This window comes from Panthera pardus, unplaced genomic scaffold (genome assembly GCF_024362965.1).
Source record: "Panthera pardus isolate Hobbes unplaced genomic scaffold, ASM2436296v1 HiC_scaffold_2, whole genome shotgun sequence".
Classification (NCBI taxonomy): Eukaryota; Metazoa; Chordata; class Mammalia; order Carnivora; family Felidae; genus Panthera; species Panthera pardus.
This window is the reverse complement of record NW_026526765.1, coordinates 58,190,826-58,206,562: the sequence shown is the minus strand read 5'-3', so window position 1 is coordinate 58,206,562 and position 15,737 is coordinate 58,190,826. Positions and strand designations below refer to the sequence as shown.

Below are 15,737 nucleotides of genomic sequence, written 5' to 3'. Positions count from 1 at the left end.
ACACAGCATCTCAGGACCGATGGTGGCTCGACATTTGAGACAGAACCTGCTCTTAATTCTTGCAGTAGGACGTGGGAGACATTCAGGGCTTGGCATTCACTGAAAACTGTTTTTAAGCAGCCTTGGGACAAGACCAATTCAATAACTACTGGTGTTCACAATCTGTCAACTCCTCCCCTCAGGGGTTAAAAAAAACCCGACAAAACCTGAGAGCAAAGAGCAAATTGGGACATGAAGACTCTGACTGACACTACAGTCAGCTTCATAGGAGTGGGGCACCTGTTCGTTCTTCCTCAGCAACGCACCCCAGCTGCCAGCACAGTGCCTGGCTGTTAGTACGTACTTAATGGATATCCGTGGAATGAATGGATGAATGAACGAACAAAGGTTGTCATCTTATGTCACCATGGGTACAATATGGGTTTTAGAGTCAGAAAGGCTCCTAATATGGCCACCATTTAATTGCCATATATCAGTGGACAAATAACCTCTAGGCTTCAGCTTCTCAACTATAAAATGTCTTTAACAGTAGTACCTGTGACACAGGATTGTTTTAAAGATGAAAGGAGAGAATGAAAAGAAAAGCCTGTTACCATTTGGAAGGGGTAGATGTCAAGCTCTTCCTTTCCATGTATCCAACTGGACAAATCACAAATCTTTGTAACTGATAATGTACGTTCCCTTTGCATCCTTCCATGGAGTCTGCCTCTTAAACAGGAAAATATTCAAATATGTAGAAGTCCCAGTTTTGAAAAATTTGATAGTCCTTCAAAAGTGATTATTTTGTCTGCTCAATGCAGTCAAACTTACAAACCTCAAGTGTATGCTGTAAATGAGGGAGCCATGGTTTTCCTTTAAGGACTAGTTCTATAGATTTAGATACAGAGTAAATACATAGAAATGAAAACGTAAAATAAATAGCACCAGGATAAAGTAAAAATCCCGAAGATCGAAGTAAAGGAAGGCTGTGGATGTCAAGAACCCAATGGCTGGAGGAGGCTGGGGGGAGCTGGGTAGATGCTTCTAGAAACCAGAGGTAAGAACAGATACCCACAGGTCACACCCCTTTCATTGTACAACCCAGCCAGTTTTAAATCATTTGCTCCTTTGGGCAAACAGTGCTGCTGGTTAGTTATCCAGGAGATGTTTTTAATTACGAGCTGAAAAAGTCATTCTGTAGCCCTGAAACCAGTGCCCTCATGCCTAAGAAGTGCTTTTTAATATTTATACATCTAAAGAGGGTTTGCCCTTCCAGACATAGAAAATCATTAGGAAGGCTTCTCAGGAGGATATAACTTTGGTCAAGGTCATGCACAAATCTAAACTTCAGATTTCAGCCAATGCTTACCAGTAGGTGCCACTTTTGTGCCACAAACCATTTCTGGCCCTCTCTCGATTTTATTTCTAGGTTATCAATTTTTAAATAGAGGAAAAGAACAAAAATATGCTTGTGAGACAATTCTGAGCATATAAAAGTTGAAGAAACTTTTCTGTTTTTCCTCGTTACTTGGCATATCTATTTAATAGAGCTTTTTTGATTTTTACTTTTTTCTTCCAGCACAGCAGATGAATGGGCGACCCAGGAAAACTGCAGTCAAAGAAACGTCTTGTAACAGTTCTAACTTTGGTTTGGCATGTCACCTCTGTAACGATATCAGGGAGAGGAAATATTCCGTCAAAGCTGTGAGCGTGGAAGGAAACAGCCTGGATGGTGTCCAAAGACACACAGTATCTTAGCAACTTCTGAAGTTCAGAAAAGCCAACATTTCAGTTTGGGAAGCCGTCTGGTAGAAGTTCCGTCCTACCCCACCACAATCACTGAAAGACACACCTTAAGGTGGAAGTGGCCATCGTTTTCAGGATCTACTACCCAAGCTGCTGAAATGAAGTGGCTGTCAGGGGCAGGCAGCTCTTGTCGAGAAAACAAAGCAAAACACTACTGCCAGAAACATATGAAAATAGGGATAACCAGGTAAGGTCAAACATGCTGTGATTGAAAAATGCCCTCTTCCCTCCTACTCTGCAAAAGCATAAAATTAATGTTCACAGGAAGAAAAGGAGAGCAGGAGTCAGACACTATTCCAAGACCTTTCCTCTAAGAATGTGGGGCTTGTGCCCCTCCTTCTGAAGGAGGGTTCTTTGAGAATCCTTCTCTCTCACTTATCTCTGGAGAATGAGAGACTCCAAACACCCATTAAAGACATCTTGGGGATCACCTTATAACCCTCAGCCCCGTCTTTTGTAGCTAAGTGGTTAGTGTGTATTTGTGTGGGTCAAGGTCGAAATCAACTTTATCTATATCCTCAACATTATCCCCCACATCTGATACTGAATGTTAATCCTAACAATCTAATCCCTGGCCCCTCTCAACCCAGCCCAGTATGGATCCTAATCCTCAGAGAACCCAGTATGTAATTGTCACATAAGTAGAAATCCCTGCCCCTCTCTAAATGAAGCCCAGCTCAGATCACCTGTACTGTGACTGTTTCTTATACTTAGGCAATGAGATCACTGGGTAGGTGAAACATGTCATTTCCAGGGAAGAGGAAAAGTGGATGTTTGTTAAGCATTTTCCTTCCCCTAACAACTATTGTCCTTCAAACATCATTCAGTGACAAGACAGGAACATTACTAAATCTAATTCTACTGTCTTAACTTTTCCATTACACATGTGAAAATAACTTAGGAAATACATTCCTACAAGATTTGGTAACCAAACCTGGACATTCAACCTCCAAGATATCTCTCTCATAACTGTTCTACTCTTGGGCTTCCCTGCTTCTGTCCTTGTTCCATCCACATTCTCTGCTTTCTGAGCTTTGAAATGGCCACCTACCTCTGGTCTCTTCCTACCTCTGGTCTTGACCCACTCACTTCATTCTGCATAGGGCTGGCAGACTGCTTCTGTGCTTCCCTTATTCAGAATTCTCAGCACCTTGCACATCACTTCAGAATCAAATCCAAACAGGCTCTTTTTCTTTTGTCTCTTCTTTCTAGTCCTGTCTCCATTAATACCTCAGCATCCTATATTTTTTTGGTTCAGTGTTAATGATATGTGGTTCACTACAACACCATACTTTCCTAGGCTTTAATCACTGTGTTCTTTATTCCTGAAACGGACTTCTCCCACCTTATCTTCCACCAAACTCCTGTGCACCTTTCCAGGTAGAAGTCAAATAGCACCTCCTCTCTGATGTACTTGAAAGCTTCAGATAAAGTCATCCTTTTCCTTTCCCCACTCACTTAGTACAGAGCACAGTACAGTACCCTTAGTTTTGTGTATCACTGATTGTTTGCACATCTGTTTTTCCTCCTTGTGTGATGAGGACCTTCTGGAGAGCAGGGAATTTGGTTACTCATCTCTGCTTTGCTGGGGTCTCAGCACTTAGGAGGAAAATTCAGTAAATGGATGCTGATTGAATGGATCAAGGGCAGAGTCAGTTCTCAGGAGGTAGTCTAGAATCCACTCAAGCTTGGGAATGAGGCTTAAAAGTAAAACACTGACATGGAGGTTCTCTCTCCTGAAAAGCCCTCAGCTGCTCGACTAGCTCTATTTTCACAACTCTCTTCTCCTCCCTCCATACAATTCCTTTCTGGGAGTTCTGGGACAGCGGTCCAAATAAAACTGCCCCCCACTCCCACCAAGGGTGAGAAAGTCCATATCTGAAGTTACTCTAGGGATCAGGGACCCAAAGTTGTAATCAATGAAAGAGACCCAAGAATACAGGGTAATCTGATCCTTTTTTTCCTCCAGGCTCTGTTTTCCTGGAAACACTTATTTCTTTATGAAAAAAAGAAAGAGGAAAAAAAGCTCACAAGACCATGTTAAAGCAAATGCTTAGAAAATATTTTTGAAACATTTGGAAGTAATTTCTATTCACAAATTATCTCCATTCACAAAATGAAAAGGCAAATTATGCGAGCTGGATAAATTGAGAAAGAGAAGAAATAAGACTTAATGCTGGGAGCAGAAGAGGAATAGGAAGAAAGAAAAAGAGAGAAAGACTAGTAATTCTTGTATTTCTATAGTAAGTAGAATTTTAAAAGCATTGAACTTGTATTACTTCCTGTGAACGTTACAAACAATTCCAAGATGCTGGTAGGCAGTTAATTTCTCCATAAGGCAGAAGAGACAGTTTAAGCTAAATAAAGACAGGTCTTCCATCACCCACCAGTGGGAGAGTTGTGGCTAGCAAGTGAGAGGTAGATGAGGAAGAAATTCAAGAAGAGGGAGATTAGACAGAACAAGATGGAAAGATGGAGAAGGAATAAGGAAAGCTAACATGAGCAGAAGAAAGTGACAGGAGAGGATTCACCCAACATCAACAATGAATGGCAAAAATGGCATGATAAACTTTGAAGCCATCCTCTGCTTCAAAGACAGAGCTTCTTTCTCAAATACCAATAACTGAGAAAATAATCAGAGTAATCATTAAGCCAGTGGAGCCTCTTGATTCTTAGGAAGGTGAACCTACCAATGGTTTAGAGGCTCCAACCCTGGGCTGGGTGCTTGTGACCATCCTGTTGGGAATGCTGCTTTCCTTGTGATAACAATCAATAGTCAATAATCAATAAAAACTCTCTAACCAATAAAAATTAAATAGCTACATGTCATTCAAAAGCAATTTGCTAGTCGCACGCTATAAGAGACCCAACAGTCGCAGGTAGAGTGACAAAAGTTCAGAATACAAACAATGGCAAATAAATGAGCAGAGAACATTTGCAGAGCTCAGATCACTTCTGATTGGCCCACCACAACTTGACCACTGCAAAAGGGTTGGCTAATCTAAAACTGACGGCCATTTTCTTATTCCATTCAGCGCACTCTACAGCCATCCTTCTTGTTTAGTCTTAATGATAATTCTGCAGGAATGGGCATTGTTATCCTTGTTTTAGAATGATAATCTGATGCTGAGGGGGGTTTTAAACAATATCCAAATTTGAATCCAAGCCTTAACAGATCCAAATCCACATTCTTTCCACCTCAGTCCCCTGCTTCTAAAATTAATCATGAACTGTCTCCACTCCTTCTCCTTTAGAGGTCCCTCTAGCTGGGTCAGGACAAAAGGAGCAAAGAAATCCTGAGGGCAGAAGAAGCAGCTGTCTAATGCTACCTTGAGCATTTAGGCTCAAGGCAGGTGTACGGAGCATTAGCAGGGTGCCTGCTAGGAGAAGGAGCCCCAGGCAATGTCGGGTAGTCCTGGGCTGGCTCAGTCTGGTGACCCTAGAAGGTGCACTCTAATCCCTTGTAACAATTACTTGGCGCTTACTTTATACCAACCGCTGTGCCAAAAGCTGTGCATGAAACATCTGGCTTCATCTTTGTAGCCACTCTTGGAGGTAGATGCATTTACTATTACAATTTTACAGAGAACAAAACTATCTCAGAGAAGTTAAGTAATTTGCTCAAAGTCATATAGGTGGTAACTGGAAGAGTAGGGATTGTAGCCCTATTCTGATTCCAGAATATCTGCTGTTAGCCACTAAACAACCTGCTTTTTTCATGTCCTGCTAAGACACTTGGGGGATGCTCAAGAGATTAGGAAGCAGTAAACATAGTTGCTGAGTGTCAAGTCCACAGCATCTAGATTAACATGGAACTGGAATTCAGGAGGTCTGACTTTGAAGACACTCCTGCTTATCACTGATTGTATTACTTAAAGCAACTTATTTGACTTGAACCTCAATTTATTCATCTGTAAAGTGGAAATAAAATAAAGATAGTGCTTGTTCCTTGAAATACCACAAAAACTCACTATAGACCTGCTACACTTGGGAGGAAAGGTACATATCAATGTTAATAACTCAGATAAAATAATGGATTGATAGAAATTTAGAGCTCAAGTAACTTGAGGGTTACCTATGGTCATAGAGCAAATGTTTGAGTGCATGTATGCTTTGCTTATGCAATTCCTGGCTGTGGGACTATGGACAAGTCACTTGACATCTCTGAGCCTTTGTTTCCTTATCTATGAAATTGAGATAAAAATAGTACAATCCCCACAGTTGTGGGGATGAAATGAGATGGTGTAGGCAAAGCCTGGCGACCTGCACATAGTGAGTGCTATGTCAATGCTATGATTGTTTTGATGGGGAATCTGAGGCCCTAGGAAGGTAAATCCTTGTCCATGGTTACACTGCAAGTTAACAGTAGAGGAAGGAACAGAATACAGGCCTCTTGTTCATGCTGCTTCTCCTCAGCTGTACAACCTTGGGCACATTACTTAAAATTTCTAAGGCTTAGCTTTACCATCTGTTAAATGGGGACAATTCTTCTCACCTCTACCAATAAGAGGGGAATTAAATAAGCTATCCAATCAAAGCCTTCAACCTGAAGCATCCATCTTTAGTGCTTATGAAATGCTAGCTGCTACAACTTTAGCTTCCTTCCACAGTTTTTCTTTCTATTCGGATTTGAAAGAGATTTTATCCTCAGGAATCAGAATGAGAAAGATCTTTCTCTCAGGGCTGTTTGCTGAGTCAGAGAAGGAGCTAGACACACCCATCACAAAAAAGGAACAATTGTGGAGTGGACAAAGCCCAAACTAAAGGAAGCCACCCAGGAGAGGTCACTTACAGTAACATCATCTCCTGCATCAGCTTCTCCCTGAGGCACAGCACTTGGGATAGGTGCCTTACTCCTCTATTCGGAATTCTTTCCCTTTCTGATTTGAGAAGTTTCTGTCAGCTCAGATCAGAAGCACTGCATGACAGCTTTCTGCGGCAGCGCTCAATGTCACTGTGGAAGGAGAACAGTATTTGGACACCGACTACCTGGGTACCCGCTGCACAGTGGTCACTTACTAGCTGTGTGCCTTGGACAAGTCCTTTCCCTGAGCCTGCCTCATATGCCTGTCCACCACATTAAACCATGAGGTGCCACAGAAACATAAAATATTACTTGCTTTTCACTATCATTTCTTGCACGGTCTGCCCCTAGTCTGGAGGAAATGAGAAACTGTTGTGATTACCCTTAAAAAAGCCAAATTTCCCAGGAAGTCCCCAGTATTATATGGATGAGGAAGCAGCCTTCTTTTCCATTTGTGGTCCTGTTATGGGGGGGGAGGATGACAGCAAAACCCTGGACAATTGTAAGTGGCTACTAAGGCTGTTTTATGGTGAGAAGGATCGGTTACGGTGCTGTTTAGCCAAAGCAATGTGTGTAAAGCAGGGGGAAGTGGCACCAGACCATACAGATCAATGCCAGCTTCCTGATGGCTGATAAGGGCCAGCAGGACACTATGCACCAGGACAGACAGCACTGCTGCCTCCTGAACCGCATGGCTGTCAACAGCCCCATTTCCTCCTCTCCCTCCTCTTCCCTGGGTTGCCAGAGCAGAACCATAGTCACCTATGAGCCTGGGCAGGAGTTGGGGGCAGGATCCCAGTGCCTGCTTGTGCCTCGAAGGTGTCACATTTGGGTTTCTATATATCATTTGCCTTCAGCTTGGGCACTGTTCCACCAAAGGGCGATTTCATCTTTTGAGTGAACTTTTGATGAATTTGATGAAGTATTTTGCGCAGATGGTTCTGCATCTGAATAAGAGGAGCCCATCACGTCCAGCGCATGGAATGAAGTATTTTATTTGTGTTTCTAAGGCAGCAAAGAAAGCTTCTGAGAACAAAAAAACACACAAACCAACTTTTTTTTAAAGCTTTTTTAAATCAACTTGTCTGGCCTTATTTAGCATTTATGAGCAAGATACATGGCATACGAGGGATGTAAATGGTTGTGGTGAAGTCCTTGTAGTCAACAGATAAATGGGAGGAGATAGAGATAATGATAGTCCTGATCTTATGTGCTAGTGGTACCATTAAATGAGAATATCCATATGAACTGCTTAGCATACAGTAACTGCTCTAAAATACCACCTATCATCATTACTACTAAGAGACTATGAAGGATTCAGAGAAATCCTGTGTTATAGGTTGAGTTGTGCTTCCCCCACCAAAGGTGTTGAAGTCCTAATCGCCAGTATCTGTGAATGTGACCTTATCTGGGAGTGGATCTTTGTAGATGATCAAGTTAAGATGAGCTCATTAGGGTGGAGCTTGATCTAATCTATGACTGGTGTCCTTGTGAAAAAGGAAAATTTAGGCACAGAGACAGACATGCACACAGAGAGAATGCCATGTAAAGACTGGAGCTGTGCTGTCATGGCCAAGGAACTACTGGAAGCTGGGAGTGAGACCTGGGATGAACCAGGCTCAGACATGCATGGCTCACCTGACTCTTTAGTCTTTGACTTCTAGGCTCCAGAAGGGCAAGATAATAAACTTTTGTCACAAACAATTCATTTAGTGGTACTTTGTTATGCCAGTTCTAGCAAACCAACACACCCTCTTTCAGAGTACCACAGTGGACATGTCTATAAAAGAGATATCTTAGAAGAGCTGTTGTATCTATTTTCAGAAAAGTAGAAACTTGAGTGTAAAAATCACTATAAAAAGACACTGTTAGTTTTTGGATTTATCAGACAATTTCAACCTTTTTTTTTTTCCCTTCTCTCTTGTTTCCAAGGAGTCTAGAAAAGCTTTCCTAGCCTCCTTTGGAGCAAGGGACAGCCACGTGACACTATTCTGACAAGATATAAGTAAAGTTTGGTTGGGGTGGGTGTGTGTGTGTGCACATACGGTGGGGCAGGGGGATAATTCAGACTTTTCCAGATAAAAGGGACAGAGATCTTGAATCTTTCTCCCCTCTTTCTTTCCCCCATGAAGGTAGATATGATGCCTGGAGCTGCAACAGCTATATTGCTACAATGAGGCAGCAAAACCAAGGGGTAAAAAACCCTAAAGCACCAAGAGGGGCAAAGCAGAGAAAAAGGAAGAATTCATGCCATGGATGTCATCACCGAGCAGCATCATCAGTGCCAGTTTCTGTAAACCTTGGATATCCAGCTAGCTATGTAAGGAACATAGAGCCTTGCAGTTTTGTAAACCACTGTTAGCATTCTTATGGTTGTTAGTTTATGATAACTTGTAGCTGAATGCCTCCCTCATTGAAGTGCTGTCTTGACTGGCCATCCAGAGAAGGACTTTGAGCCCTCCTTGTGAGTTTCAGTTTTGAAGTACATTTCATTTATCTTCCACTTCTTTCTGCCTATTTTGGTCTTACTGCATGCCCTGACATGGACAACTAGTAGGGAATGTGTCATCTCTCTGCTGTTAGGACAAAGGTAAGGTGCAGCTGACCAGAGTTTGCATGGCCAGAGGGACTCTCTTTTCTCTTTTCTTGGGAGTGATATCATTAAGAGTAGTTGCAAGGACTTCTAGGGGTATGGAAACACATGAAGTTAAAGTCACCAGGCACATAATTTTAGGTTGATGTCAGCAAACATATGGGTGAGGATGTGGACTTGGGAGTTGAATGGACCCATGTTTAAATTCCAAATCCCAACTACTGATCAGTGTGTAACTGTGGGCATGTTACTCAACCTCTCTGAATCTCCTTCCTTAATTATCAATAGAAAAGTTAAGTCATTGGGAAGATTGGATCAGACATGAAATGTGAAGTTCCTATACATGGTATGTCCTTAATAAATGGCTGACTTCATTGTCCTTTGGGAAAGATTTACATTCAGGGGTACTTGTCATTACAGATCTTCAGGTGAACCCTCTTTTCACAGCACAAATTTGACCAGTTTAGTTAAATAACTTTTCAGAACTTAGCACCACAGCTTGCCTCCATGAAGGGGATTGAGGACTTTGGGCATGAAGAAACAGGCTCAAGAGGAATAAGCAACACAGAGTCAAAGCTGACCCACACTTGGCAATACAGAGGTCAGAGACTTCATTTTCATTTTGGTGGTAAAAGAAGAAAAAATATATACCTAAAGACACAATTATAAATCAAGTATAACAAGATTTCTCAGTCTTGGCACTAATGACATTCTGGGTTGGATGATTCTTCATTGTGGGGGGGGCAGTGCTATGCATTATAGGATGTTTAGCAGTATCTCTGGCCCCCTGCTTACTAGATGCCAGTAGTGTTCCCCAACTATGACAACCAAAAATGTCTTCTAGACACTGTCAAATGTTCCTAGGGATGTGGTGGGGGTGCACTGAGTTAGAGCAAAGGGCAACAGAGTGAAAAAGAGTCTCCCTGGGTGAATGTTACTAGGGTTGATAAGCAAGTGGTCCCCAATGCACTATAACCCCGCACAGTGTAAAAAGTAGTAAAAGAAGAAAGAAAAGAATTTTGCACATCTTTGAGCCCTGACCACCTCATTAATGAGCAAAGGTCCAGGTGACCAGTTATTACTCCGAGACTGCAGAACAAGGAGGAATAATATTTGGACTATTTCATTAATCTGTGCCAAGGACCTTTTCAAATTGAGTCTCTTAATGGGTAAAATATTTGACATTCTGTAAAAAGACCTAGTGGGTTCCAATCCATCCTTTTCACACAAAGCGCTATTAAAGCTAAAAAAAAATCATAGGGGGAGCAGTTATGATAAGGAAGTGGAACCCAAGAAGGAGCCTCATTCCTGTTTTCTAGCCACGACCCTGACTTGAATACAGAAAGCCATTCCTCCCATACACAGGCAGTACTATTTGCCCTCAGCTCATCTCACACACCCAGACTATAAAAGATCTGCTAATTGGCATAGGATTATGTGCATTTTACTTTCATTCTCTACTATTCCTAATGATTTTTCAAGGGTTCTTCCCCATGAACATCCTTATCCTTCATCATTTACTTATAAAAATGCAGTCTTAGAGATAGTTGCTATTCATTTACATTTCTCTCAGGATCTTTTTGGGAGCCCTTGGTCTTGAGATTGTAAAACACTGTTCTAAAAGACTCTGTTGTATGTACCACGAAGCACTGAAGAGGGCAAAACTTGGAAGAAAGGCTGTTCTGCATGAAAATATTCATACACATTATTTCATTATACACTTGAGAAATGACAAGAATAGTGTAAGATGTTCTCTTACAATTTTACCCATGGTTAAGAGCCTGTTCACTCTGTTCCCAACTCCACTTTAAACTTCTCCTGGATGTCTTACAACTCTCAACCAATTTTTGAGTCCTAAAAGCACGTTCCTTTCTATTTTAAAGAGGCTTTCAGAAAGTTGTCATCTACAATAATGCTCTTAGACAATAATGCCGTATTGTCCTGTGAATATTCTAACCAGCTGATAAGTCGACTAAATTTGAGTGCCATTTAAAGTAATTCTCCCCATTTATGATTGAACTATGGGCTTGTTGGGCATGCACCCCACATTTAATCATCATGCAAATGTGATATCTGATCCCTGATCTCCCTCCTTGGGGAAGCTGCAGGAGGACTCCAAAGGCTTCAGTGGTCGGTTTATGAGACCATCATGATATTCCTGTCGTGGGCTGAAGTGGAGAAGGCAGAGATCTGACATCTGTCTTAACCCAACTGGGCTTGGAAAATGGTTACTGATTTAGGAGTCCCTAAAGACCTGCACCATTGCTTAGGGTCAAAAACTGGATAGGAATGGGATGTCCAGCTTTGTGGCTGAGGCTTATCTCCTGCTACCCTGTAGCAGAAAGGAGACCAGAAGAGGTGAGAAGTAGGATAAAGACAAAAAGAAAGTACAGAGACATAATTATCTACTAAATTGAACCTCATCCACTCAGTAATTCACGTAACACCTTTGGGGCCTAAACTCTCTTGGTTAGTTTGGAAGCTGACTCTAAAATTCCCCAGGTAATCATGCCGTTTTATGCTTTACTCTAGGCACCTAGTGTCTGAGAGGGTATTTCATGCACTTCGGTCAGATGTTAAAGTATTGAAAATAAATGGAGACTTCAGCATGGCGCAGAGGGAGGGCAGAGGGGAGGAGGGTGCAAGCACATTCCCTGATGTCTGGCCCTCTCTGCCTGGATCCATAAACCCATAGCCAAACTCATCCATCTGACCCTTCAGCCTGGGTACAGTGAGTCAGCCTCATTTTCAGAGACACAGGCAGATGCATTAGAGTTTAAACCTGTTAATACAGTGAATATGTAGCATATTTATCATAATTTCAAACCTGCCTCTAACCAGCTGATCAAAAGGCAACTTTCTTCTTTGAAGATTTTTATTTGTAAGCTTCACTGCCCCAAATCAAAAAGGGCAATGGTACAGACTCCCAGGACCACATTCTGCATTTGTTAGGTGAGCGCCTTCAAGTCCTGGAATGTGCTTTTCTATTTATAAATGGGTATGCTGAATTTCCACATATTTCCTGATGCCTCTTTTTGGTTCATGAAATTTACGCTACGTATGAGCAATGTTATGGAGGCAGTTGGTTAGCCTTTTAGAGTTTAGTTTTAGCCCAATTCTGCTCTCCTTTTTCTCCACAGACTTTCATACAAAATCCAAAGTGAATGTCTCAGAAGGGGTCTTGATGGGTTTTACTGGATCAAAGGGCCCTCTCCTAATAAAGAAACCGCACAGAGATTTACTGAGCGCATTAAAAAAAGAATAGCTCCTTGCCAATTCTGGTAGAATTACATGCCAATAAAAGAATGTTTTGGCCAACCATGCTTTTAGAAAAGTGTGCAGTGATTTAAAGATGGTGTTAGTTTTAAATTCTTAAGTTACACCATTCTTGACAATGTTCTTGTACGGATCCAGGTTAGAAACCTGAAGGGTATATCAGATATTTCAGTCTTCTTCATCTCCAGTCAGCACTATACAAATTCTATCACAAATCTGCCTTTTCTTCTTTGGAAGGAGGCTCTCACAGATTTACTGTTTCCCTATTTCCATATTCCTCTCTAATCTACCCATTCACATACCCACTGATTATGGCCAGAACCTATGTATAAGTCTCCCTGTCTTCTGTCCCATTTCCCAATCTATCCTGAATCCTCAATCAATTAGTAAGTAAATATTTATGGAACATCTGCTAGGTAACTATCATGATAGCATGTCATAATTAAAAAAAATGTTTTAATGTTTGTTTTATTTTTGAGAGAGAAAGAACGTGAGTGGTCGAGAGGCAGAGAGAAGGAGACACAGAATCTGAAGCAGGCTCCAGGATCCGAGCTGTCAGCACAGAGCCCGACACGGGGCTCAAACTCATGAACTGAGAGATCATGACGTGAGCCGAAGTTAGACGCTTAACCACTGAGCCACCCAGACAACCCAGCTTGTCATAATTTTATATTACATTCCTGCTTATGAATTTTAAGTACCTCCTTATAGCCAAACTAACCAAGTTAAATATTCTGCTAGCCTTCTATGCCATCTATCACCTGGTTCTGCTCTATCTCACCTCCTATTTTCTACCGCTCTTCACTGGGCACCCTTCTCCTCACTGGCTGAGCTCCTCATCTCCCCTGCCCCATGCCTTATTAATTCTGGCCTCTCCCCTTCCTTGCTGCCTGCAGTGCTTCTCAACTCATTCCTACTTCAATTCATCTCCATCCTCCCAGGGCTAGGTCAGCATGCAAATGTGTTCACTGGGTCATCCTCAACTCCTCCAGTCTCTGAACTTTGATAGCCTAAATCCTAAATTTCAACTTAGCATCTGTATACTTTTTCTTTTGAATGAATGCACAGATAGCATGAATATTGATACCAATATCTACTTTAAATGCCACATAGAAAGTCTATGAAAAAGGTATCATCATCATTATAACTGTTATTTATTAACCATTTCTTACAGTTAAGAAAAACGAGGCTCAGTACATTAAATTTACTTTCCCCAAAGTATGCAGTTGGTAAGGGTTGAGATGGCAACCTAGCCAAACTAAATCCAGAACTTTCTTCAGGGGACTATTCCAATGCCCAGCTGGCCACTAAAGTGAGGAGCCATTATAGATACAAATCAGGTTTCCTGATACAGGTGAACAATGATGTCGGAAGTATGAAGTTTCAACGAGTCATTATTTGAACCAAGAGGGCACAAAGGCCAGGAATTTTGTGTTGATAACATGTGTAAAAGAAAACCTATCTCAAATTGAAATCAACTCTCTTTATCATGAGTGCCTTTCTATGGCCAAGTGCCCAGACCTTTCTCAAGTTCCTCTTGAAACTCATCTTCCAGGACCCCATAGTTTCCTTGGCCACTAAGAGACAGGGTGGACTCAATTCAGTTTCTTGACACTGACCCAAATCTCAGTCCTGAAAAGAAGGGAGGCCCAGAGTGTGCATGTGCTGACTTTGAGTTCCTGTATTAGGAGAGCCTCAAATGAATCGCTGAGTTTGCTTGAAATTACAATAAAACTTTGTATGATCTTCAAAGAGAAGCATGCTTGCGTGTGTTGATGAGCTTACGTGGGTCAAAACAAGACAGCAACCACCACCACCCCAAAAACCATGCCTACTTCTCCATCCCTGGCTTCCCTGCAGATTTTAGCAGGCACCCAGGTGGAACCTGACTCAAATTGCAGCTCATTAGCACAGAGGAATAGAAGTTTAAGGGAAAGTGTGTAGTAAACAATGCTAATCCTGACTTAAGCAGGAGATAGCGACCTTTCTCCCTTGCCTAAAACAAATCGCTGTTTCAGGCTGTGCGGGCCCGCTTTACCATTACCTGTTAATATGTCTGCAGGCAGAAGATGCAGCTGTGGCCCCGCGAACAGGCTCCACAGTCAGGCTGAACATAATCCCTCATGTAATGAAAAACCTATTTCTATTTCTGAGGCCTCACTACTCTTCATACTGAAGAGCCTTGTGCCTGTCACACATTTATTGAAGCCTATTACTCATCTAGGCAGCGGGGCCCAGTTAGTATTTGGAATTATATTTTAAATCACAATTTTTCTATTATTTATTTTAGGATTCCAAGGCTCCAGTGAAAGCATGTCAGTGTTCCTCTTGATGCGCTTTCAAAGGCATTAAAGCCCCAAATCAAAATTCTTTTTTACGCAGAGAACCTTTCTGCATGTGTGGCAAAACTTCCGTCAAGATACCACAGTCCCCAGTCACCCCTTGTGTGCTAGAACCTCAGGATGCTACCATGATCACATGTTCAGGGGTAGAGATTTTAAGTCTCTCTCCATTCAGCATCAGAGTAATCTTTCCTGGGCCACCAGCTTTACTCCCTCTTCTCACATCAGGCTCTTTTCTTTGGCTTTCGAAGATAAATGGGTAGAGTCTCTTAGGATGCTGGGGAACAGGGCTGTGAAGAGATCAGCTAAAACTGTAGCCTCATCATCCAACAGGAAAATAAGAACTGGCTTAATCTAAGTCAGAGGATTTTCTGAGCTGACCACGAAGCCTGAACTTCCGTTTATTCACTAGGCCAATGGTGACCGTGCGGTTCCTTCCTGTTCTATAGAAGCCAGTGGAAACTGTAATTTTCTCTAGCTATTCATCTGGCCACCTTCTCCCTTTATATCCCCAGGAAAAAAAAACACACACCATATATACCACGGTGACGCAAAGGGATGCCTTCCTGGATTTTCTGTCCCTTGTGCACACTTGCTTCTTCTCGTAATATGTGTTTTCTCCTTGGCATACACAAATCTTCTTGACATTAGCCCCTACACTCTACTTGGCCTATCATATGAATGAAAATCAGCCAAAATTTGATAGCATGTGCACAATGTCAAGAATCCTTTCAATTTTTTTTTCTTTTTTGCAATTCACACTTTGTTCCTTTTCAGGTCTGGAGTCCTTCTCTACATTTCCACTGACAGAGATTTCAGACCAGCCCCTTGAAGGAAACCCTGTTGTATATGCAACCTGGTTGTTGGGTTTTGAAGGGTGTGGTGACAAACCAAGAGCCAATTCAATCCACTCTGGGTATCTTCTCAAGGAGCCAGG

At 41.9% G+C, this 15,737-nt stretch overlaps 1 protein-coding gene and 1 long non-coding RNA gene across 20 annotated transcripts in view; one reads left to right on the top strand and one right to left on the bottom strand.

The window, feature by feature from the left end:
• Positions 1-9,092, top strand: part of LOC109267457 (uncharacterized) — a 28,191-nt gene extending 19,099 nt beyond the window's left edge. Inside the window, exons 2-4 of the long non-coding RNA XR_002080111.2 lie at positions 1,559-1,972; positions 8,522-8,594; positions 8,726-9,092. This is a non-coding gene — a long non-coding RNA (uncharacterized LOC109267457). The remainder of the gene's footprint in view (positions 1-1,558; positions 1,973-8,521; positions 8,595-8,725) is intronic.
• Positions 1-15,737, bottom strand: part of TENM2 (teneurin transmembrane protein 2) — a 1,291,038-nt gene that overhangs the window by 242,056 nt on the left and 1,033,245 nt on the right. The window lies entirely within an intron of this gene.